The following is a 23794-nucleotide window of genomic DNA, read 5'->3' on the forward strand; positions in this document are numbered from 1 at the left end:
TCATTACATTCACATTTTCTAAAACGTTTTGTCCTTGCATTATTCATCCGAGGTACAGGGTAAAATGTTTTAGTAGTGCAGCTGATTGTATGTATGGTGTTGGGGGGAGGGTGTTGTGTGTGTGTGTGTCACTCTCTTTTTCCTCCCCCCTCCCTTGTGTGCTAGGCGGCTGTACTCACTGTCGTCATCTTCGCCGTCATTGGTGTTCGTGGTGGAGCAGCACGTAGAAGACCATGGGGAAGACATGCAGCTCGGGCTCCATGGCGGCGTGGTTGTTCCCTGTGTCTCCAATGGTGAGTCCTTTCCCTTCTGAGCTCAGTTTCCGCCAGGCTTTTGATGTTGTTGGTGCCGCCCCGGAAAAGGTGGTGGATTGTATTCTTGTAATATGGTGGGCGGTACATTGACTTCCGCCTGGCTGTAGGTGGCTACCGCCGTGGTGCCTGTTGTTTCCACCCTGGTGGTCGGTGTGGTAAAGTGGCTGTCTATCAGAGATCTATCCGCCGTGGTCATAATTTGGCAGTACTTACTGCCAGCCTGTTGGCAGTATTACCGCCACTTTTGCACCAACCGCCAGGGTTGTAATGAGGGCCTTAATCTTCCCAAGCCTAAAGCCCAAAAGGAATGTGTCCTTGTGTGATGTAACTGATGCTCATGTAAAGCCCTCTAATTCCTTCGGGTCAAGTCTGTGCTATATAAAACTGCAAAAAAAAACAAAAAAAGTGTTTTGCACACTTCTGTTATTGGGCTATACTTGGGATGAATTGGGTGATGTGTGCTTCATTTGGGCTCTTTTTTTCTCTGGTGGCCTTCTTGGGAGACTTATTTGTTATGAAGCTCCCTAGTCACCTTATTTACTGCAGTATCCTCAGTAGAAAATGCTTTCAGTTTTTCAATTCGATTCCATCAAGGTTGTGGTCAGATGTGCCATACTTTTGGCATAAATTCATTCAGAATGTTAGCACTCTAGTTTCTCATTAGAACACTGTAGTAAACTGCTAATCACCAGGGAGTTAACTGGCAGTCTGCAGCTGGTGTTGAAAGTGCATGTTTCAGTCTACATATCAGAATATTTAATGAAATAGAAGAGGAAAATATTTGAGAACTCACTTAAAATGTGTCCTAATTTTTCTTTCTACAGCACTAACCATAATTTCCATGACAAAACAAACCCACTCATTTTATTCCTTTCTAAATTAAATGTTTTAAGTTTCACCAGTTTGATTCAATCAACATGGCTTCAGGTGTGGCACACTTTTATCATAAGTCAGACTGGTAGTGGTCTAGTTGTTCTTTAGAACACTCTGGAGGCTGCAGTAGAACCAGGGCTGGCTTTAGGGCGGTGGGAGCGGTGCGGCCGCACCGGGTGCTGATCTAAGGAGGGCGCTGTGTTTAGCAATAACTTAGAAACTTGCGATTTAAAAGCACCTGCTGAAAAGTTCCTTGTGCATCCAACCTTCAAGAAGTGATTAAAATGTCAAGATACGTCTTGAAATTAATGTTCCTGCTAGGGAGAGAGATGGGAGTTTTGTCTAGCAGTAGCTTTGGCTCTCCATAAAGTAGCCTAGAGGGTTAATATGCATGCAGCAAAGAACAGAACAATATTTTTATGTGGATAGCTGAGTGGATTTGTAAAGCCAGCCTTTACAAGTGCTCTGAAACAAATGAATGCATGTGAAAGGGGGGCTATGGAGAGATGAGGGGCACATTTACTAGGTGGTAGTGAGAGAATCTGAGGAGGTGGTCTGAGGTGGTGGGGTGCCAAAAAAGACTGTCGCACCGGGAGCCACCAGCACTAAAGCCGGCCCTGAGTAGAACACAAGGGAATCAACTAATAGGCTGCTCCTGTTGGAAGTACATGTTTTACTGAGAAGGTCAGGACTTCATTCTCATATGGCTGAGAATGAAAGTGTGTAGGTACAGAAAATATGTAACTAAAATCTGTTATCACCCTTTATACATTCTCCTTTTTGAGACCCTCAAAACCTGCCATTCATGACAATGCATTTCAATAGGTTCCATCGTGTATGTTGGACCCAAGACGCCTGCCAGCACTTTCTGGTTGACATGCTGGCAGCCAATCAGATCTCACCATGAGATCTGTGCTTAGGCTCTGCCCAGATATCTATATTTATTTTTCCTTTAAAATCTCAAAACCTTCTTAACAAATTTACACCAAATCACAAAAAGCACACCACTTTCTGGACCAAGAGCTAGGTTTCGCCCAAATTTGGTGTAATTCCATCCAGCGGTTTGGGCTGTAGTTGTGTTCAAAATCCCTATGGGAATTAACATGGGAAACAATTCTTTTTTTTTTTTATCACCCCCCTGTTTTTCTTAGCCCCAGCTTGACAAATCACACTGAAACTTACCATGCACAATAAGACAAAGTAGGACACTTGCAGCATATGTCCTCACATGTAAATGTAATCTGAGGTATGCGGGGAAGTACGGTACTTCAGGTACACAAGCATATATGCAGGCAATTACCAACAGGGACTTCACAAATCCAGTGGCAAGGCACTGTGCGGAACACCATAACAGGGATGTCAAACAAGTGTCTTATTTTGTTATGGGTGCAGTTCCACCAAGCAAACGGGGAGGTAATCGGGAGGCAACCCTCTGTAGATTGGAATTAGGATACATCCACGATCTTGATTCTAAGACACCTTGTGCATCATTTTTTTTAACGCCATTCCATAAAGCCATCCATGCGCCATATTTATGAAATGACACACAATGGCGCTAAGGAATGGCTGGAGTCACTAAAAAAGATGCTAGCCGGTGGAGGATGGCGTTAGGGGAAATGGCGCTAGTGGGCAAAATTTCTGCTACTAATCAGCCTAGCATAATTTTCTGATGCACAAGCAGCCAAAATATGACTCCTATCTAAGTATAGACAGGAGTCACTACCACCACCACCACCACAAAACCCACCACCGTGGGACAGTTCATTAAAAATCTTTCTGGTTTCAGAAAAGAAAAAAAACACCTCTCAGAGATAAAAGCAGCCTCTGATTTAAAAAAAAATTTGTTACAAATTAAAAAGCATGCTCAGATTTAAACATTGTATTTGTTACAAATAAAAATGAAACCAGAAAAGGTTTGGATGAATTAGATTGTCACTGTCTTTCTACATATGAAACTGAAACCAGAAAGGTTTTTGGTTGAACTGTAGATGACCTGTATAACCCTTTCTCCAAGAGCTGATTTATGGCCCAAGCTGTGGGCTCCTTGTATTTCCCACACCAACAGAGCTTTCTGCAGAGGCCTGTGTAAACAGAAAAACATTTAGTTAAATAACATGAAATCTTGTGCAGCCTTGAATTCACTGCAAACCAGCACACAGTTGCATTTCCTCTCCTCCCTCTTCACCCAGGAGTGCAATGAAAAGGCTGTTTTTCAGTGAAATAGAATGCATCTCTCTCTCATAACTCTGATTGGCTGTTCCCATCCAATCAGTGTAAAGGTGTGTTTCACAAAACTGAAAATGTGTTGGTAGGACTGAGAGATAAGGAATGAGGAGTAGGGATGATGGATGAGGAGTAGGGATGATGGTTGAGGCATGAGAAGAAGGAATGATGGAAGATGGATGAAAAGTAGGGATGAGGAGCAGGGATGGAGGATGAGAAGTAGGAGTGATGGAAGAAAAGTAGGGATGATGAGAAAGCAGGGATGAGAAGTAGGGATGATGGAAGAAAAGTAAGGTTGGTGAATGAGAAGTAGCCATGATGTATGATGGATGAGAAGTAGGGATGATGGATGAGAAGTAGAGATGATGTATGATAGATTAGAAGTAGGAATGGTGGATGAGAAGTAAGGATGAGATGTGGGGATGATGGAGAAGAAGTGGGGATAGTGGATGAGAAATAAGGATGATGTGTGAGAAGTAGGGATGATAGATGAGAAGTAAGGATGGAGGATGGATGAATACTATGGAAGAGAAGCAGGGATGAGAAATAGGGATGATGGATGAGAAGTAGGGATGATGGATAAGAAGTAGGGATGCTGTATGATGGATGAGAAGTAGGGATGATGTATGAGTGATGAGAAGTAGGGATGATGGATGAGAAGCAGGAGTGAGGATGTCCTAAAATGGATGCTGTACATTGGCTACAGCTACATACTTAGTAAGTTGCAATAGCTGATATTTCAAGTATTTTTCTGTTTGAGGAACATAATATCGGAATGGTTAATGTGGACGTTCATACAGAGTGTCTTGTTGGTGTTTGCATCTCAGAAGATTAAGTGAGAGTTGGGAGGTTTGGGAATAATTGCATGATGCAGTAAAGGTTTTTGCTTTCTTGGTTTCAGTTGTTCTACGACTCGATGGGCATAGTGACTGAATGTTCGGTACATGACATATTGGAAATTGCTACCTATGACACACTTAAGCTATTATTTTTTATATTACAGAACGTATCAGGTAAAATATGGGGGTACCCCTTAATATGATGATATGAAAATGTATCAGCCGGGTTGGTAAGAGGGTCAAGAATAATGCAGTTTTTAGCAAAGGTTTCGTTACTTTGGTTACAGCTGTTATAGGATTCAAAGGACATTGTCACTGACTGTTCGGTACATGATACATTAGAAATCGCTACATAAGACACGCTTAACCTAACATTAACGGGATTACAGTGAGTATCAGGTAAAACATAGGTTTACCTTCCAATATGATAGAAACATCACAAATGTTATTAGAATACAGACACTTGTCATATGTTGGATACACATGGGTTGTTCTCTTGTTTCTTTTATCCGTATCTCCATACTGCAGGGACCATGAATCATCTCTTCTTGAACAAAAGTTTGTTAAAATCTTGGACAGTTTGAGACTGATTTCTTTTGGTTTATATTGTATATCAGGTAACTTACATAAGAATGTTATACTGTTAAAATGGTTATTTTTACTGATGTATGCTTTAGGAAGCTTTATAATTTGAATTATGTTAATATCCCGTACTCTGTTGGATTACACAATGCATTATAATGCTCGCTTCTTACTTTGAGATTTTCCTCTGGTTTCTTTCTCATTACGTTTTTGTTTCCTTCTTTTTTGCTTTTGTTCTTCATTGTCTGCATCTTCTTATCTTTTAATTATGGGGCACTTGAAATAATTCTCATCCACATTTTGTTTTATTCTATAAATTAAAATTGGGCATAGAAACCCAATGTTATTAGTCACTGTCAAAATGTATCGAAAAAGTTAAACAATGATTATGTTTTTTTGTAGGAGTTTATTTCTCTGGTTCAATGTAGTTTTCTTCCTTATGTTGTTTGTTGTGTTTTTTTCTGTATTTTTTTCTGACCTGTAAAATGTATATGTAATTGAAGTCAAGTTGTCTAATATTAATAGTCATCTTCATATTCAGATTGTCTTTAGAAATGTTATACAACAACTTATTGGTTTATGCTTAACAAGTTCATATCTCGCTCTTAAATTGTTGATTTATTTTGTATATTTTTTATGACCTTAACAGCCCTGAAGAAGAAACAAAGTCACAAAACACTTGCTGTCTGTTTTGTTTCATCGCTAGTGAACAATTCTTTGGAACTATCTGAAGACATTTACACAATAAAAGAACTTTGAACAGGACTTTTTTGCATGGAGTTAGCTTTTTTTCTCAGATCACTTTCTTGAATAATACCACATATAGATACATATTCGCTTAAAAACCAAAGGTTACCAGGACATTATAGTTAGGCTCACATTTTAAATGTACAAAACCATAGAAATTCACCTGTTACAGAGTTATCTCAAGTAACTATAACTCACGCCCCCGCCATGCACAGTTATCTGATCAATATTTTTACTGCAAATGATACATTGATATTATCAATGATGTTATCAGAGATGTCATGAGGGTGGTAATTAGCAGTCCATGGCGAGGGCATGAGTTATAGTTATCTTAGGGCACGAGTTATAGTTTCTTGAGATAAGTAACTATAACAGGTGAATTTCTGTGTTTGTATACGTTTAAAATGTGAGCCTAACTATAACGTCCCTGTAACCTTTGGTTTTTTTTAGTGATTATCCATGTTTTTCTTTTCTAATTCTATTTCCTAACTATAACATCCCTGTAACTTTTGTTGTTTTCAGCGAATTTCTGTGGTTTATTTAATGTATAGTAATTTTTATCTCTATACGTTAATCCAACCACCACTGCGCACTGCGTTAGGCTCCCCTCCCCAGGTTGATCTTGGCCCCGAGGACCCCATCCCCGATGGGTTTGGCATAAATATTAATTTTTGGGGGGGGGGGGAGAGTGAGGCCCTGCTGCCCCATCCCTAGGCTGATCTCAGGCCCGGGGACCCCCTCCACCAGGGTATGGCCTAATTTGTTTTGGGGGGGCTGAAGGGGCCTTGTGCCCCCCCCTGCCCAGACTAATCTTGGCCCCGGAGGCCCTATCCCCCGGGACCCCACCTAAATTTTTTTTTTTTAAGTGGGCCCCATGGCCCCTCTCCCCTATGCCCCAGGGTCACCATCTCCCAGAATGCAGCCTAATTATTTTTTGGGGGGAGTGGGGTCCACGTGGCCCCCCTACTCAGGCCGGTCTCAACCCTTGGGACCCCATCCATCAGGGGCCGGACATGTGACCTGGCTGCCCCCCCCCCGGGCACCCAGCCTCAATGTTGGGGACCATGGGGGGAGCCTTAGGGACCCCTCATGGGCACAAATTGCCCAATTATTATTTTTTCATCCGATTCATGAACCCGTGGACCACGGATGGATCCACGGATCCCAGATTCACAAATCCACTTGAGGATTCCCAAATCCAGAGAAAAATTTGAAAAAAAACAAAACACCCACTGTATCCAAACACATGCTGCGCGCGGCCAAAGGCCGTGCGCAGGTTGGGTTTGGGTGCATTCAGGAGGGTTGGCTGCTGGGCCTTGCCATCCAGGCCCTGTGGCCAAATCCCACCACGCACAGCCAAAGGTTGTGCGCGGCGATGCTTATATTCACGTCTGTGCATGTTAAAAAAAACACAAATTCACTGAAAAAAACAAAGGTTACAGGGACAGTTAGGTTCTGAATTTATTCGCACAAAACCTTAGAAATTCAGCAGTTACAGTTAGAATTATTTCAAGTAACTATAACTTGTGCCCTAAGGTAACTATAACTCACACCTTCTCCATGCGCAGCTAATTACTCCACATTTTATATCACTGATGACACCTTCTTTGGCATCTTTGACATTATCACTCCAACATTTGCAATAAAATTATTGATCAGAAAACTGAATTTCTAAGGTTTTGTGCGAGTAAATTCAGAACCCAACTATAAAACCCTTGTAACCTTTGTTTTTTTCAGTGAATTTCTATGTGTGTTTGTACATATATAAATTACCTAGTGATAGTGGCCACTAGATAGTTATCGTTAGGTCTGCTTTTCAATAGATAGTGTGTTTTTTAGTTTGCTAATAAGTTTAACCTTGTTTGCCAAATCGTCACAAAACTTTCCAAAAAAAGTTAATCGACCTCAGCTCTTTCCTTGGAAATTTTGGGGTGATCCATGAAGTGGGGGCCAAGAAAAAAGCAGGATCTCAAAACGCAAAATCCCCATGAATTTTCCATAGACTTATTTAAGATGGGCCACAGAAAAGACTGCTAAACAAAATGACATTAAATTTGTCAGGAAGTTAGATTTGGGTCCACAGTACACTTTTTTTTAATTTGGGGTAAAATCCAGTAGTTTTTAAGAAATGTAGGGTAAAAAACAATTGCATATTTTGGCAGTTGGGTCCATGCTGAGGATATCCATGTTGGCCAAGCTTGAGTATGCCAATTCATATCAATATGAAATGGTAAACTGTAAGGGTAACGATGTCTTCAAAGCATTGTGCGTGGTTCAGAAGTCCCTTTACTTACAGGTTCCCCCCTCACCTCTTCCTTTCATTAAGTGGTACATACCTGGGAGGATGCTCCATTCAGCGGATCATAAGTTAGCTTACGTCTTTAGGACCAAGAAAGTGAAATGGGGGGAAATCGAGCTTTTTCTACAGCTGCGGCCAAATTATGGAATACTTTACCTTTGAAAATTAGGAACATTCCTTCCCTTCAACTATTTTGTAAACAACTGAAAACCTGGCTATTCCAAGCCTAATCATAGACGGATCGCAGTATCATGGTCTCATTTCCTTCTCATAGCGCTTTGATACCTGCGGTCGAAATGCGCTTTATCAAATACTAAATAAATAAAATAAATAAGACCTTCAGCCTCATACGTCTAAGTTAGCCCATACCCAGAACTATATAATATAGGATTATTGCCACCTGCAAAGGGCTATACTAGCTGTTAAAAGTGCTCTTCTCTCACCCTGTGACTGGGAGAGAAAGTGTTTAATCACTGGCATAGCCCTCAGGAAGATGCTATTAGCACATACCACCCTCTTAGCGTAGAATGTTTTAGGTCCCATGGGTGGTATATGGGTATTCCCATGGGTATATGGGTATGGGTATTCCCATGCTACATTTGGTAGATGGGGCGTTGCACCTAAAACAAAAAAAATCCTCCTTGAGGCAGGCGTTAAATAGGAGAAATGGTTCTCCTAACGTTTCACAAATTGCATGTGTGGTGCACTGTATAGCACACATCTAATGTATGAAGAGTTAGTCTAAGTGTTTGTGTACACTTTTAGGGCGACACCTATGCTGGACATCATGCACTTACCTATGTACTAATGTGTAAAGGTGTGAGCGTGGCGCAAGGCAGCCTGTTTGTGCGCCATCGGCATATCTTAGTAGTGATGGCTCGGGAATGCTCTCTCCTGCTGGCGCGATGCAACTTGGTTGTTGCACTAAAATTTCATAAATCAGCCTTAAAGTGCCTACCGCTTCTGTAGATGCGCGAAAAGAAAGCACCCAAAAATACTCCTGCCCGCAGTCCCGGCCGATCACTTCCAGGTGTGCCAACTGCAATACAATTCTTTCAGAATGAGCGGTGGTAGAAGGGCCCTGGAATGGGCAGGGTCTGGATACGGGGAGGGGATTCGCATAATTTGTTGTCATTCAGTGCGTGGACGGGCATCTGAAGAGTCATGGAAACTGTGCAGAGAGGCCACAAAGATGCTGGAAAACCACTCTTTGCAGGGGTTTCTAGCTCATATTACCTTACATATTACCTTACACATTGTTGTATTGGCTGCTCACTGGGTGACCATGTGAAAGGAGCTATCATCTGACACATGGCGCCGCCGTTGGAGTTGGCAGTCCTGCACCTGACACCCCATGAATGATAAACAAAAAAACAGCCAAAGATGTTCACAGCATTTCACAGAAAACAAAACACTAATCATCCAACGCTGTGCAGTCCTACAGCTCAGGCTATTCAGGCTATTTTATAGCCAAAGATTTTTAATCTGCGTGTAACACTGATTTAAAACACTAAGGGCCAGATGCAGGAAACGATTAGCGAGTCGCAAACGGCAAAAATTGCCGTTTGCGACTCGCTAATCGCATTTCCCGATGCAGAAATGCATATTGCGAGTCGGGACCGACTCGCAAAATGCATTTCAGAGTCGCAAATAGGAAGGGGTGTTCCCTTCCTATTTGCAAGTCGCAGTGGTATGCAACTACATTATGCGGTCACAAATGGTATCGCAGTTACCATCCACTTCAAGTGGATGGTAACCCACTCGCAAATTGGAAGGGGTCCCCATGGGACCCCTTCCCCTTTGCGAATGGACCCAAAAACATTTTTTCAGGGCAGGTAGTGGTCCAAGGGACCACTACCTGCCTTGAAAAAATACCGAAACTAAAGGTTTCGGTTTTTTTTTTAAGTGCAGCTCGTTTTCCTTTAAGGAAAACGGGCTACACTTAAAAAAAAAACTGCTTTATTGATAAAGCAGTCACGAACATGGAGGTCTGCTGACGACAGCAGGCCTCCATGTTTGCGAGTGCCTAGACTCGCTATGGGGCCGCAATTTGCGACCCACCTCATTAATATTAATGAGGTGGGTCATTGCGACCCCATAGCGACTCGCAGACGGTGTCTGAGACACCGTTCTGCATACCAATTTGCGAGTTGCAAATTGCGAGTCGCAGGGACTCGCAATTTGCAGGTCGCTAATTGGCATTTTCCTCCATCTGTCCCTAAGAGCTAGAAATACTAAGAACTGATTGCAAAATACTGGTCGCAATTTCTGTGGTAATTTGCGAACCGGCCCATATACTATGAGGTCGTAGTGGGTCGCAATTCAACCTATCTCATGAATATTAATGTGGTAGGTCATGACTTGTGACCCACTAGGAATCGCAGTCATCACAGCAATGGTGGCCTGACGAGGTCAGCAGACCACCATGCGAGTGATTGTTTTTAAATAAAGCAATTTGCTCCTCAAAGGAAAACAGATTAAAAAAAAAAAAAAAATGAAAAGTGTAAGCTTCATTTTTTAGAAATAGGCAGTGGTCCATGAGACCACTGCCTACTCTTAGAATATTTGCGTTAACCTCTTTGTGAATGGCTTACCACATCCTTTGAGGAGCTGGTAAAATCTTTTTTTTTTTTTTTACTGGAATTTGTTCAAAACATTTATTCCACTACGCTTCTGTATTTGGAAGGGACGCCTTTAAGCATGCCTCTTCCAGATACAAACAGATATTAGGTCACAAACCCACACTGTGACTTGTTACTGAATTGCAGTTTGAGATTTGTACATAACAAAATGCATCTTTGTTATCACAAAGGGCCTGATTCTGTCAATTGGAGGCTTGAGATCGCTAAAATGCTTGTTCACCCGGCTCTAAGCCTCTTGCAGTTCTATGGCCCAGGAACGTTTTTAGTTCTCCTACAACACAAAGATAAAACTCTGAGTACGAGAACGTGGTGGCAGAGAGACAGGCCTAGATGGGGAGGGAGACAGGAGCCATTGAGACAGACTGAGAGGGAGAGAAACTGCAAGAGAAAAAAAAGTCAGTGAATGGCAGGAAGAGCTGAGGAGAGAGAGACAGGGTCATACAGAGAAAGACTTAATAGGGAAGGACGATAGAGGGAGAGATATGGAAAGAAGGAAAGAAAGACGTGTAGAAACAGAAATCCGAGGAGAGGAAAAAACCTAGAGTGAAAGAGAAACAGCAATAGGTTGAGAAAAACAAATAAAGATGAAGGTGGGGGGGAGACACATACGTACGATGAACTAACAAACATAATTACGTTTAGGAACCACATTGTCAGGAGCCGGACGTTCCTAGGACTGCGAAAAGAGGAGAAGGGGCGCCATCTTGTGGTTTATTAACATTTCGCAAGAGGACGAGGGTACTGAAGCGGTGCATTTGGAGTTTATTCAGAATTTACTCCTTAGCAAAATCAAGAGACATTACAAAGAAGTCTGATGTTAATCCCTAACCCTATAACCCTGTCGCTTTCAGGAACCCTAGCCTCAGTGACGTAACCATAACCCTCACGTCCTTGCCCATCCTCTTTCATATCAATGAAACCGGTTGTTACCGCGTTCAACTGTAAATGTAATTGTATTTATGTAGCGCTTACCACCCACGGGGGAAGCGTTAAAACACTTTACACCGGAATCCAAGGTTAGTAAATTGTTTGTGGAGGTGTTTTTTGGGATTAGTCTTGTGCTCTCAGGCAGACTATTCCAAATATTCACTCCAGTTTCTTTGTGGTAGATTAAATTAAGAGGGGGTAGGTTTGAGTGGGGGGAGGGAAGATAATTTGTACTGATAGCGCTATTCACACAACATATAAAGCCCAAAACGATTTCTGGGTGCATTATTTTATCATATAATCAACCAACATTATAGAAAGGCCACGTTTCAGAATCATGCCATTAACCACTTTTGCATTTGTAAAATGCCCAAACTTTTCAGTGTGTCAAAACGTCTGATAATTTTGAAATCATTGTATGTCTTCCTGTTTGAAATCATTTTTTTATTTCAACAGTGTTTTATTGGGATTTTATACAATAGGAAAATTAAATGAAAAGAAACAATACATGGCATGGTACCATCAACTCTAGTGGGATTGTTTGTAATGGTGAAGTGAAGTTAATCAGTGTATGTATTGTGACAGAGCGGTTTTTGATGTTGTGGTGAATGATTAAGGTACCTCGGTTGTAGATGAATGAGTCAGAGTAAAAGAACACACAAGAGAAAAGAAGATGATAGGGGCTGAAAAGTGAGGAGTACGAGGGGAAGGGGGTGGATAGAGAGAGGAGGAGGTGGGCGAGTGGGGAGAGACGGGTGAGGGTGGGAGAATGAGTGAGTGAGTGAATGCATGAATGATCGAGTGATCGATGATCTTGTTTTACTTAGATAATTAACACCTGAAGTTCTCTAGTTTGCATCAGAGTTTAACATCCAGTTTGTAAATCATCATGTGGCTAATGGTTGAGGAGTCTTGTCCTTCAGTGTGAGAATCTTCACACATACCTCAGTTTCCAAATGGTGACATGTCCAGGCCATCCAGCCATTCCCTTCTTCGTCTCTTAGCTGCAAACCAAGGTGCAGGGCCACAATGGGGCTCCACTCCCACCCTCACTGCCTTCTAAACACCCACTTATTGACAGACGCACACTCTTCTCGCCCTTATTGCCCCATGCACACTTCTATCAACCTCACCGTCTCCTAAACACCCACTCATTGCAGTGGTGGCTGGGGGATTTTAAAAGTGAGGGGGGCGAAACTTAGACCTTGTGTATGAGCAAGCCTGAACTGAAAGAGGTGGGTGTTGGTGGGGGAAGATCTCCCTGCAAGAACATTTTGAAAAATTCAAATAGAGCATTTTACATACAGTCACTAAATGTAATGTATGCATTGTTGATGGCTTTCATATTGCTACCACATTCTAAATATGTAGACAAAAAGCACATATTTTTAAGTCTATTAAATCGGGGGTTTGTGCTTTTTATATACAATAAACAATTTATGGTTAAGAAAGGAAAAGACAATTCTGCAGAAAATAGTAGCAAAACATTTGCAGTGAATTTACTGAGGCCATCTACACCAAGAAAAACATAAGCAAGTCTGACTCACCTTTGTAGCCTCTTCTGCTTCTTTAAAACTAATAAATCATAGTTGCAGTGTTTAAAACATGTGCCTTACAGGGTGAAGAGTTAAGGTGGAAAAGAACAGCTGGACTCCTCCTTCAGCCTGTTCTCTTCCTTGATGAGTAAGTTGTTTCCACCCACTCCTACACTCCCTCCTGAAGGCCTGCAAATTGTTCTTGCAGGAAGAGGCTCCCCAACCAACAACCAAAACCCATCTCTTTCAGTTCAGGCTCAGTCCTACATTGCCTCTTAAGGCCTTCTGACTCAGGTATAAATTGTGGGAAGAACAAGAGTCTCCAATGAGAAGCATCTACATGCATACTTAGGTCAAAGCACTACTTACTGCCCCATATAAGAGACTGTAAAATTCTCAAGCTTTCATATAATAGAGTGCAACCGCATCAATATCATTAATGTTAATTGTCAATCTTGAAGGTGGGCCTTCTTTTTCTTCATCTGCCTTAAGTCATACAATGCTACCAATGGTAAACCTTGGATATGTAGGTATTCAGGAGCAGAGGTTCAGGGACCAGCTATGGGCCATCATCTTTGCCATGGTGTGTATGTTTTGGTTTATACCCTTAACAAAAAAATAATTTGCTAAGCAAAAAAAAAAGGCAAGACTGCGTGTATTCTGGCATTTAAGCAAATTAACTCCGGTCTCGAAGATATGGGATTAAGGGTCATATGTACAAACACATTTTCCCATTGACACAGAATGGGAAAAACCCTTTGGTACATCTGGCCCTAAATCTTGGCAAACGTGTCAAGACTCTCCTGAATATATTTAGATATTGCTTTGATGTAGGAAGCCCCACGCCTCACTGCCACATAGTGGAGCCCACGATAGATGGATACATTCCTCTGTAATACAATGCTCGCATTTGTCACATGCCCACACCCCGCATATACCCATCATCTCTCACGGTCGTATTTGCGCACACGCATACACGCCACTTTCTGTCTACCATGCAGGGAAATGAGCAGCATACATGTGTCCACCATGGAGACAATAGCAGTCACAGTCTAACCATGCTACTGCAGGGTCAGGCCTGATGATGCCATTGGGGCCTGCAGAGAACCAGGCAGAGCGACAAATTCCATGAACTGGTGGGGTATCCACACACCTCCTGCCCAGGCATCATTCCCTGCATAAGAACACATCCCTGTTTGAAGCGTCTAGAAGAGAATCTTTTCCACCCTAAACCCTGTCTGTCTACAGATTATAATCTGCTATTCTGGAAGCGTAATATAAAGGCTGGAGTGCGCATCTAGTTTGTGTTCTCTCTGGGTGGAGTAGGCAATGAGATGGCAGACAAATTCTACTCTTTGGCACTATGGGTGTGAGAGGAGGTCTCACTCTCTTAGTCCCCCTCCTATTTTATGTCACTCCTTGGCACTGTGGGTGTAACATGAGAGGAGGTCTCACCATCTAAGTACCCTCTTATTTTATGTCACTCCTTGGCACTGTGGGTGTAACAGAAGAGGATGTCTCACTCGCTCAGTACCCTCCTATTTTACGTCACTCCTTAGCACTGTGGGTGTAACAGGAAAGGTGGTCTCACTCTCTCAGTACCCTCCTATTTAATGCTAGTCCTTGGCCCTGTGGGTGTAACAGGAAAGGAGGTCTCAGTACCCTCCTATTTTATGTCACTCATTGACACTGTTGGTGTAACAGAAGAGGATGTCTCACTCGCTCAGTACCCTCCTATTTTATGTCACTCCTTAGCACTGTGGGTGTAACAGGAAAGGTGGTCTCACTCTCTCAGTACCCTCCTATTTAATGCTAGTCCTTGGCCCTGTGGGTGTAACAGGAAAGGAGGTCTCAGTACCCTCCTATTTTATGTCACTCATTGACACTGTTGGTGTAACAGAAGAGAATGTCTTTCTCTCTCAGTACCCTCTTACATTATACTACTCCTTGGCACTGTGGATGTAACAGGAGAGTAGGTCTCACTCTGTCAGTACCTTCCTATTTTATGTCACTCCTTGGCACTGTGGATGTAACAGGAGAGGACGTCTCATTCTCTCGGTACTTTCCTATTTTAAGTCGCTCCTTGGCACTATGGGTGTAACCTGAGAGGGGGTCTTACTCTCCTAGTACCCTCCTATTTAATGCTAGTCCTTGGCATTGTGGGGGTAACCAGAGAGGTCTCAGTACCCTCCTATTTTATGTCTCTTTGGGTTTAAAAGCAGAGGAGGTCCTGCTCTCTCAGAGCCCTCCTAGGCACACTTTAGGCTTCACAAGAGAGCAGGTCGGTCTCTCTCAGAACCCTCCTATTTGTCACTGTGGATATAACAGAAGAGGATGTCTCACTTTCTCAGTACAATCCCCTTTAATGCGCGGGGGGGGGGGGGGGGGGACGTGGGGAGGGGGGGGGTGTGTGTGTGTGTGTGTGTGTGTGTGTGTGTGTGTGTGTGTGTGTGTGTGTGTGTGTGTGTGTGTGTGTGTGTGTGTGTTCCTATTTTATGGCACTGTGGGTGTAACAGGAGAGGAGGTATGTGGGAAAGTACCATCTTGCCTGGCATGTTACCCCCATTTTTACATGTATGTCAGTTTGTTTTCGCCTGTCTCACTGGGATCCTGCTAGCCAGGACCCCAGTGCTCATAGTTTGTGGACTGAATGTGTATACCTGTGTTGTGACTAACTGTGTCACTGAGGCTCTGCTAACCAGAACCTCAGTGCTTATGCTCTCTCTGCCTTTAAATTTGTCACTATAGGCTACTGACCACTTTTACCAATTTCAATTGGAACACCCTTATAATTCCCTAGTATATGGTACCTAGGGTATTGGGGTTCCAGGAGATCCCTATGGGCCACAGCATTTCTTTTGCCACCCATAGGGAGCTCAGACAAACCTTTACACAGGACTGCCATTACAGCCTGAGTGAAATAATGCACACAGCCATTTTCACTGCACTTAAGTAACTTATAAGTCACCTATATGTCTAACCTTCACTTGCTGAAGGTTAGGTGCAAAGTTACTAAGTGTGAGGGCACCCTTGCACTAGCAAAGGTGCCCCCACATGGTTCAGGGCCATTTACCTGGACTTTGTGAGTGCGGGGACACCATTACACATGTGCACTACATATAGGTCAATACCTATATGTAGCTTCACAATGGTATCTCCGAACATGGCCATGTAACATGTCTAAGATCATGGAATTGTCCCCCCCCCAATTCAAATCTGGTATTGGGGAGTCAATTACATGCATCCTGGGGGCTCCACTATATAGCTGCTGCCAACCCACAGACAGGGTTCTGCCCTCCTGGGGTCTGAGCAGCCCAGTCCCAGTAAGGCGGAACAAAGAATTTCCTCTGAGAGAGGGGGTTACACCCTCTTCATTTGGAAATAGGTGTTAAAGGCTGGGGAGGGGTAGCCTCTCCCAGCCTCTGGAAATGCTTTGAAGGGCACATGTGGTGCCCTCCTTGCATAATCCAATCTACACCGGTTTAGGGAACCCCCAGTCCCTGCTCTGGCACAAAACTGGACAAAGGAAAGGGGAATGACCACTCTCCTGTCCATCACCACCCCAGGGGTGGTTCTCAGAGCTCCTCCAGTGTGTCCCAGACCTCTGCAATCTTATTTCCAGAGGTGTGAGGGCACTCTGGAGGCCTCTGAGAGGCCAGTGCCTGCAGGTGACGTCAAAGACCCCTCCTGATAGGTGCATACCTGACTAGGTGGCCAATCCTCCCCTGAGGGCTATTTAGGGTCTCTCCAGTGGGCTTTTCCTCCGGTAACAACTTGCAAGAATTCATCAGAGTTCCTCTGTACCTCTCTCTTCGACTTCGGCCAAGGATCGACCGCTGACTGCTCCAGGACTCCTGCAAAACTGCAACAAAGTAGCAAGAAGACTACCAGTGACATTGTAGCGCCTAATCCTGCCGGCTTTGTCAACTGTTTCCTGGTGGTGCATGCTTTGGGGGCTGCCTGCCTTCATCCTGCACTGGAAGCCATGAAGAAATCTCCTGTGGGTCGACTGAATCTTCCCCCTGCTCCAGCAGGCACCAAACTTCAGCTTCACCAGTACTCTGGGACCCCTCTCATCCTGACAAGCTTGGCCCCTGGAACACAGGTGGTGGACCCAACTGACACAGACTATCCAGTGGTCCAACTGTCCACATTTGGAGGAGGTAAGTCCTTGCCTCCCCTCTGCAGACAGTAATCCTGTGCACCGCATGTTCTGCAGCTACAAGGGCTTCTGTGCACATTTCCAAGAAATCCGGCATGCACAGCCGAGCCTAGGTCCCCAGCACTCTGTCCTGCGATGCTGCGCTCCCTGAGTTGATCTCCGGTGTCGTGGGACCCTCTTTTGCAGTGTTGCAACGACCGCTGTGTTCAGACTTCTTGAACCCATGTTCAAGGACTTCTGTGGGTGCTACATTCTTGTGCGTGGGCTCTCTACGTTGTCGAGGGCCCCCTCTGCATCCTCTCCCAAGTGGCAACATCCTGGTCCTTCCTGGGCCCGGGCAGCACCCCTTTTCTTCAACCGTGGCTCATGCAGCTAGGAAGGTTTGTTTGCGGTACTTTGCCAAGGAAACAACTCCAGCACTCTGTGGGACATCTTCTGCACAAAGGAGAAGTTCCTGGCACCTTTCGTTGTTGCAGAATCTTCAGCTTCTTCCATCCGGAGGCAGCCATTTTGCACCTTCATCTGGAGTTTAGTGGGCTCCTGCCCCCCCGGACACTTTCGCAACTCTTGGACTTGGTCCCCTTTCTTCGCAGGTCCTCAGGTCCAGGAATCCATCTTCAGTGCTTTGCAGTCTGTTGTGGTCTTTGCAAAATCCTTTATCACGACTTTAGTGTGTTTCTGGGGAAATAGTAGTACTTTACTCCTACGTTCCAGGGTCTTGGGGTGGGGTATCTTGGACACCCTTAGTGTTTTCTTACACTCCCAGTGACCCTCTACACACTACACTAGCCTAGGGGTCCATTAGTGGTTCGCATTCCACTTTCTTAGTATATGGTTTGTGTTGCCCCTAGGCCTATTGCATCCCATTGTATTCTACAGTGTTTGCACTACTTTCAGACTGTGTTACTTACCTGATTTTGTTTTCTGTGTACATTTTGTGTATTTTACTTACCTCCTAAGGGAGTATATCCTCTGAGATATTTTTGGCACATTGTCACTAAAATAAAGTACCTTTATTTTTAGTAACTCTGAGTATTGTCTTTCTTATGAAATAGTACCTATATGATTTAAGTGGTATAGTAGGAGCTTTGCAAGTCTCCTAGTCCAGCCTTGGCTGCTCTGCTATAGCTACCTCTATCAGCCTAAGCTGCTAGAACACGACTACTCTACTAATAAGGGATAACTGGACCTGGCACAAGGTGTAAGTACCATTGGTACACACTATAAGCCAGGCCAGCCTCCTACATTGGAGGTCTCAGTACCCTATTGTTTTATGTCACTCCTTGGCACTGTGGATATAACAGAAGAGGAGGTCTCACTTTCTCAGTACACTCCCATTTAATGCGCGCGTGTGTGTGTGTGTGTGTGTGTGTGTGTGTGTGTGTCAGTGTGTGTATGTTTGTTTGAATGCGGGGGGAGGGGGTGTATGTCTGAGTGCATGCATGCAGGTGAATGTGCATGTCTGGGTGTGTGCATGTGAGTGTATGTTCGAGTGCGTGTGTGCGAGTGAATTGTATCTGAGTGAGTGTTTAGGTGCAAGTGTGTGGGAGTGTTTGTAAGTGAATGCATGGGTGAGTGGGGGTGCGTGAATGTAGGTGTGTGGTTGTGTGTGGGTATGTCTGCCGGCAACAGGAATGGAGAAAAACAGATCATGTATGTGTGCCAGATTCCTGTCGCTGGGTGCATGAGCGCCAGAAATTTTGTGGCGGTCTGCCAGGCCATAATGCTGATGTCTGTATTGCATCTACCGCCGGGCTGGAGGTGCTCACATGCAGCCTGGCAGGACAGGCGGTGTTTCGGCTTTAGCCAAACCACATAATCGTAATATGGCAGTGTTTAACGTCGGCCCGGCAAGACTGCCACCGCGAGTCTGGCAGTCCAAGGCCCGCCAGACTCTAAATGAGGGCCTGAATGTCTGGAAGTCCTGGAAGGTCTTGGAAGTCCAAAAGGTCTCCAGGTTGTAACTTTTCAAACCTTCTTGAGAAGTTCCCCTTGTTCTATTCTAAGTCCTAAGTGGCAGGTTTGCTTCAGTAGAGGCCACCAACAGAGTGAAGTCTGGGTCCAGTTACTACGTTTCAGCTGGCCACTCCAGGAAAACTCTTTTTGTAGGTACTGTGTCCCTACAGCCATACAGGAGGCTAGCCATCTGGCCCATAGAGTTCACCTTTCAGTCTTGGGTTCAGGTATGAGCAGGTCCAGCATTTCAGGCCTCCATTCAGGTCACAAACAAGTGGCCCAGTTGTGTTCTGTTCAACTAGGAGGGAAGCACCTCTTTTATAGGGTTCACTAGCTGACTTCTGGACACTTGCTAATCAAAGAGAAAAAAGTTTACAGGGGAACTCCTTCCCACCTTTGGAGCCCATCTTGTTTAGCTTTCGGCTTAATGCTGATTTTTGTTCTCAAAGGCAAACACAGATCATGCATGTGTGCCATTTCATGGGCCTGTCTCCCCAAGTGCAGTCTTGTTAGACTTGGAGAGACACCCAAAGTGCTACCCTACAGCCCTGCCTTCACCAGGAGTTCATTAGCACGGTGGTGGTGGGATACTGTGTAGTGATCAGTAGGAGTGAACATGTCCTTCTAAACTGTCACTGGAGTGAGTCCTACAGACGCACTCATTTTAAAGTTCCACAACTGTGTTTAACTCACCCTTAGCCTACATCAGATTGTTGTGAAGTGGTGCTCAGCACAGGAGTGGTGTATCTACTCCACTGTGTGTATGGGTGTGCCTGAGTAGGATACAATACAGAGATAATGCAGTTCTGAGCAGTGAGTGCTTGTGTTGGGTGTATATGTGTCCATGAGAGGTACAGTACATGAAGGATGCAGTGCTATGCAGTATATGTAGGTTGTATAGAGGCACTGGTATGTGTGCCTGTGGATGGTACCATACATGGAGGGCACTGGGTTCCTTTTTGGTAGATCCAGGCCTGCATGATGAACCATGGAGATGAGGTAGAGAAATCAACCCAGACATTTTTGTGTATTGCTGCATCCTGTATGCTTGGTGGGGGACAAACTAGAGAGGGAAGAGCCAGGCTTCCCCTGTACATTTCAAAGGATGCTTTTTGATTCACTGTGAGGTCACAAGAAAGGGGCCTGGGCACATCTCAGGATGGAGATGGGGCTGATAAGAGAATCAGGGCTGGGGCCCTGGGCTAATCTTTTGACACGTCACTGTGGCTGACACCCACCATAAAAAATAGCAAAGGAGTTAGCACTTCAAAAGAAGCAGACTCCCAACATCAAACTTCAAAGACAGACTTTAAGTCATATCTGCCGTCTGTAAATGGACTATTAGAAGAGGAGTTTGAAACACCACAAATTGTAATTTGCCAAGCAGCCAGATGGGCTGTGTGAGGAGGGGAAGGTATGCATGACTTCTGCTGGTGACCAAGACTGGGGCTAAGTCCGCTAGCCTCCCTGTTGGGTCAGGGGACATCACCCAGGGACTCCAAGACCACCTGCCCTGGAGCACCTGCCTGCTTGCCAAGACCAGTGTGCCCTGTGAGGAACAGGAGAGCACTGGAAGAAATAAAGTCTTCAGGGAAGCCCTGTCAAGTGCACTTTCCCTACCTTCACTCTCAGGAGTCATAGGACCTATAAACGCCATATAGCCTCATCAGGAGTTGTGACCCCCTTTATTTCTTTCCTTATGCAGGAGAAAGAAGGGTGGGGTCATCTTTTCACAGTGGGAAGAGCTATCCTTAGCTCCACCCCTCTTCATGCATCCATATACAGCATTTTCAGTCAAGGAGCTGCCCACCCAGAGTTCAATCCAAACAGTTTAGGGGAAAATCATAGGTAGGTGTGATTTGCTATAACCAACTATATCTAATGTGGCTGGTCTCCAGTGGGTGTGGTGCATTCGGGCTGGCAGACCACCAGTTGATTCCCCTTTTTCCCTCTCCTTCCTGGCAAGTGGAACCATTGGGGAGGAGCTGGTGGGGTATTGGGTAGAATCAAGGAGGGTGTGGAGTTGGAAGGATGTCACTTGATTTCCCATATCCTGTCTCCTTTCCTGGTATACAGGAAACCAATCCTTTAAGTGCTATGCTATCCTAGAGAATGCAGGGCTGAGAGGAACTTAAAACCCTGAGTTGGTTGATGTTCCTAAGAAATACATAGAGACTTTCTTTAAACTAAATTTTATGAACTGTATAATCATCTGTATGAAGAAATGGCCCAGAAGAGTGGATGACGACAAATAATAAAGCTTCTTGTGATGACGTCCCTGGATAAACATTTCCCCTCCAAAAAAGTCAACCCATAGACAAGGGATTCTGTTTGGGACATCCGTAGCTTTTATCTACTGGGGGGCACACCCATCACTGTGGATTTGTGCTTTCTCTGCAGGTCTGTATGTAATATCCCCCCCATCTAAAATAACAAGGAGCTAATAAAAAGGCATGGGTGAAAGTTTTTTGTATGTCGGAGTAATCTGTGTAATTTCAGTAAATGTGCATTATTCTTGTGATGAGAAATTACAGAATTTACTCTATCTTGATAAATAAGGAGTAATTTGGGGCAAAAGTCCTACTGCAGCAGCACAGGAACAACAAACGTATAGAGCGAGTGGCTGCTGGCGATGGCTGTTCATGTCCTGTAGCATTTAGTGCCATTTTCTTAGTGCAAAATGCATCCTGGGTCTCATTGTGCACTATGAAAATATAGCTAAATACTGGATTACGCCTTTAACATAATTGCAAGTAATTTTGCAGTCATTACGAATAATTACGCTAGAGAGAATTATGCCAGTAACACCCACCCCTACTAGTAAAACAATATTGTCAGCCAGGAAACCTAAGTCAATGTCCTGTTCCTAGACAATTTCATCAGTAGAGGCAGTGTAGGTGTTCTTCAGTGATGGCAGCTAGCTTTCCGTGAGGGACTGAGGGGATCCTGATGGCTCTCTGATGGATCTCACTGCAGAATTTGCTATCAGACGGCCGTGGTAATGGAGCGCGAGTCAACACTAAGTAGAGAACACCCCCATACGAGAAATGCCTGGACTTAAGAGCAGTTCTGTTATTTCGTCTCCATCACATTCCCTTCTGCCCTCTCAAAGATACAGCAAGTCAGGATACTAATTCATCTAGACCAGCGGTTCCCAACCTGTGGTCTGGGGACCCCTGGGGGTCCTCAAAGCCTCCTCAGGGGGTCCGCCACTGCTAAGAAAATGAAATAATATTAACAGATGTGCTCCCCAGCTTTCAGTAATGACTTAGTGAGGGGTCCCTGGATTCCAATAGTGATTCAGTGGGGGGTCCCCAGGTTCCAGTAATGATACAATGGGGGTACACAGAAGTCAAAAGGTTGGGAACCACTGATCTAGACCACATCTTCTTGGAATCGTATGAAGTTTTAGATGCAGTTGTCAGCACTGCTTCTTGACATGGTGACTTTTCTCTGAACAATGGTCCAGTGTTTTGAGGACTATAGACCATATATCACTGGTGCCACAATTTCAAGGGCTTGTCCTCTAGCCATACATGGGGAAATGGGTTGTGTATTAACGTGGGGCCAACAACCCTGGAGCCTAGTGTTTTCAGGATCCCAATTCCACCATCATCGCAGTGCACGAGGAGGGGGAATTGCATGGAGAAGCACGTTAAATTGATTTTGCAACCAAAAATGTTGCAGTGATATTATCAATGATGTCATTAGAAGATGTCATTAATAAAGTACTATGTGCAGTAATTAGCAGTACATGGCAAGGGTGCGAGTTAGGCACGAATTATAGTTACTTAGATAACTAACTGGTGAATTTCTGTGGTTTTGGAGTTTACAATGTTACATTGTTACTGAACATTTCACCCAACTATAGCATATTTTTTTTCCCCCAGTGATTTTTTTTTTTTTTTTTTTTTAAACATAAATATTTTATTACCACATGGAAAGCCAACTTTGGCCGTGCGTTGATAGGGGATGGCAGTAGGGCCTGGCATGTGGCCAACCCCAACGTTAGTGACACTTTCTATTCAAATAGTGTTTACTATTAAATTTTGGGGTGAAAAATAGTCAGGGATGTATTATTTTTTCTTTAATAAAAAAACAAACCAAATATGTATCTGTTCCATCTCTTCACGTTTTACACCCCCATAAAATTCAGTGGTAGAAATAAACACATAAAGGGTTTGCATTTTTTGTGATATATATTTAAAATATTAAATTCAACCAGCCCCTAGGTGGCACTGCAATGCTAGCTGTATAGCAAAAGTTACAACCTGCAAAATGCTTTAGAAAAATATGGTAAGTTGTCCTGAGGTCATGGTTTCAATGATCCAGGAGACTTATGTTTTTTTCTAGCGTTTCTGGGGAGCTGGAGATCTCTCTACAGCCCTGCCTAACATTTATTTAAAAAAACGTTTTAGGTGATGTCCCCGCCCCTTCTAGAGACATCAGGAAAGAAACTATATGGAAGAAGCCATCCTAGGGCATTATGGGGCACTCCTTGAAGAAGCAGTAAATGATACATGAGCATCTGTGGTCATTCATTTATTATTCACTTTTTGTTTTCCTGCGTGTCCCAGTCCCACCCCAGACACCCAATATATATCATTTTTGTAAGGGGGCATGGGAGGAGACCGAGGGACCCCTGCATCACTGTCGGATTCCTGTGTGCGGCACCATTTCATAGGGCCATGCAAG

At 44.1% G+C, this 23794-nt stretch overlaps 1 long non-coding RNA gene across 1 annotated transcript in view; it reads left to right on the forward strand.

Moving 5' to 3' along the window:
- The window catches only part of LOC138297223 (uncharacterized), a 33221-nt gene extending 27567 nt beyond the window's left edge, over positions 1–5654 (forward strand). Inside the window, exon 3 of the long non-coding RNA XR_011203943.1 lies at positions 5481–5654. This is a non-coding gene — a long non-coding RNA (uncharacterized lncRNA). The remainder of the gene's footprint in view (positions 1–5480) is intronic.
- Positions 5655–23794: the final 18140 nt, after the last annotated feature.

Source organism: Pleurodeles waltl, chromosome 5, assembly GCF_031143425.1.
Source record: "Pleurodeles waltl isolate 20211129_DDA chromosome 5, aPleWal1.hap1.20221129, whole genome shotgun sequence".
Taxonomy (NCBI): domain Eukaryota; kingdom Metazoa; phylum Chordata; class Amphibia; order Caudata; family Salamandridae; genus Pleurodeles; species Pleurodeles waltl.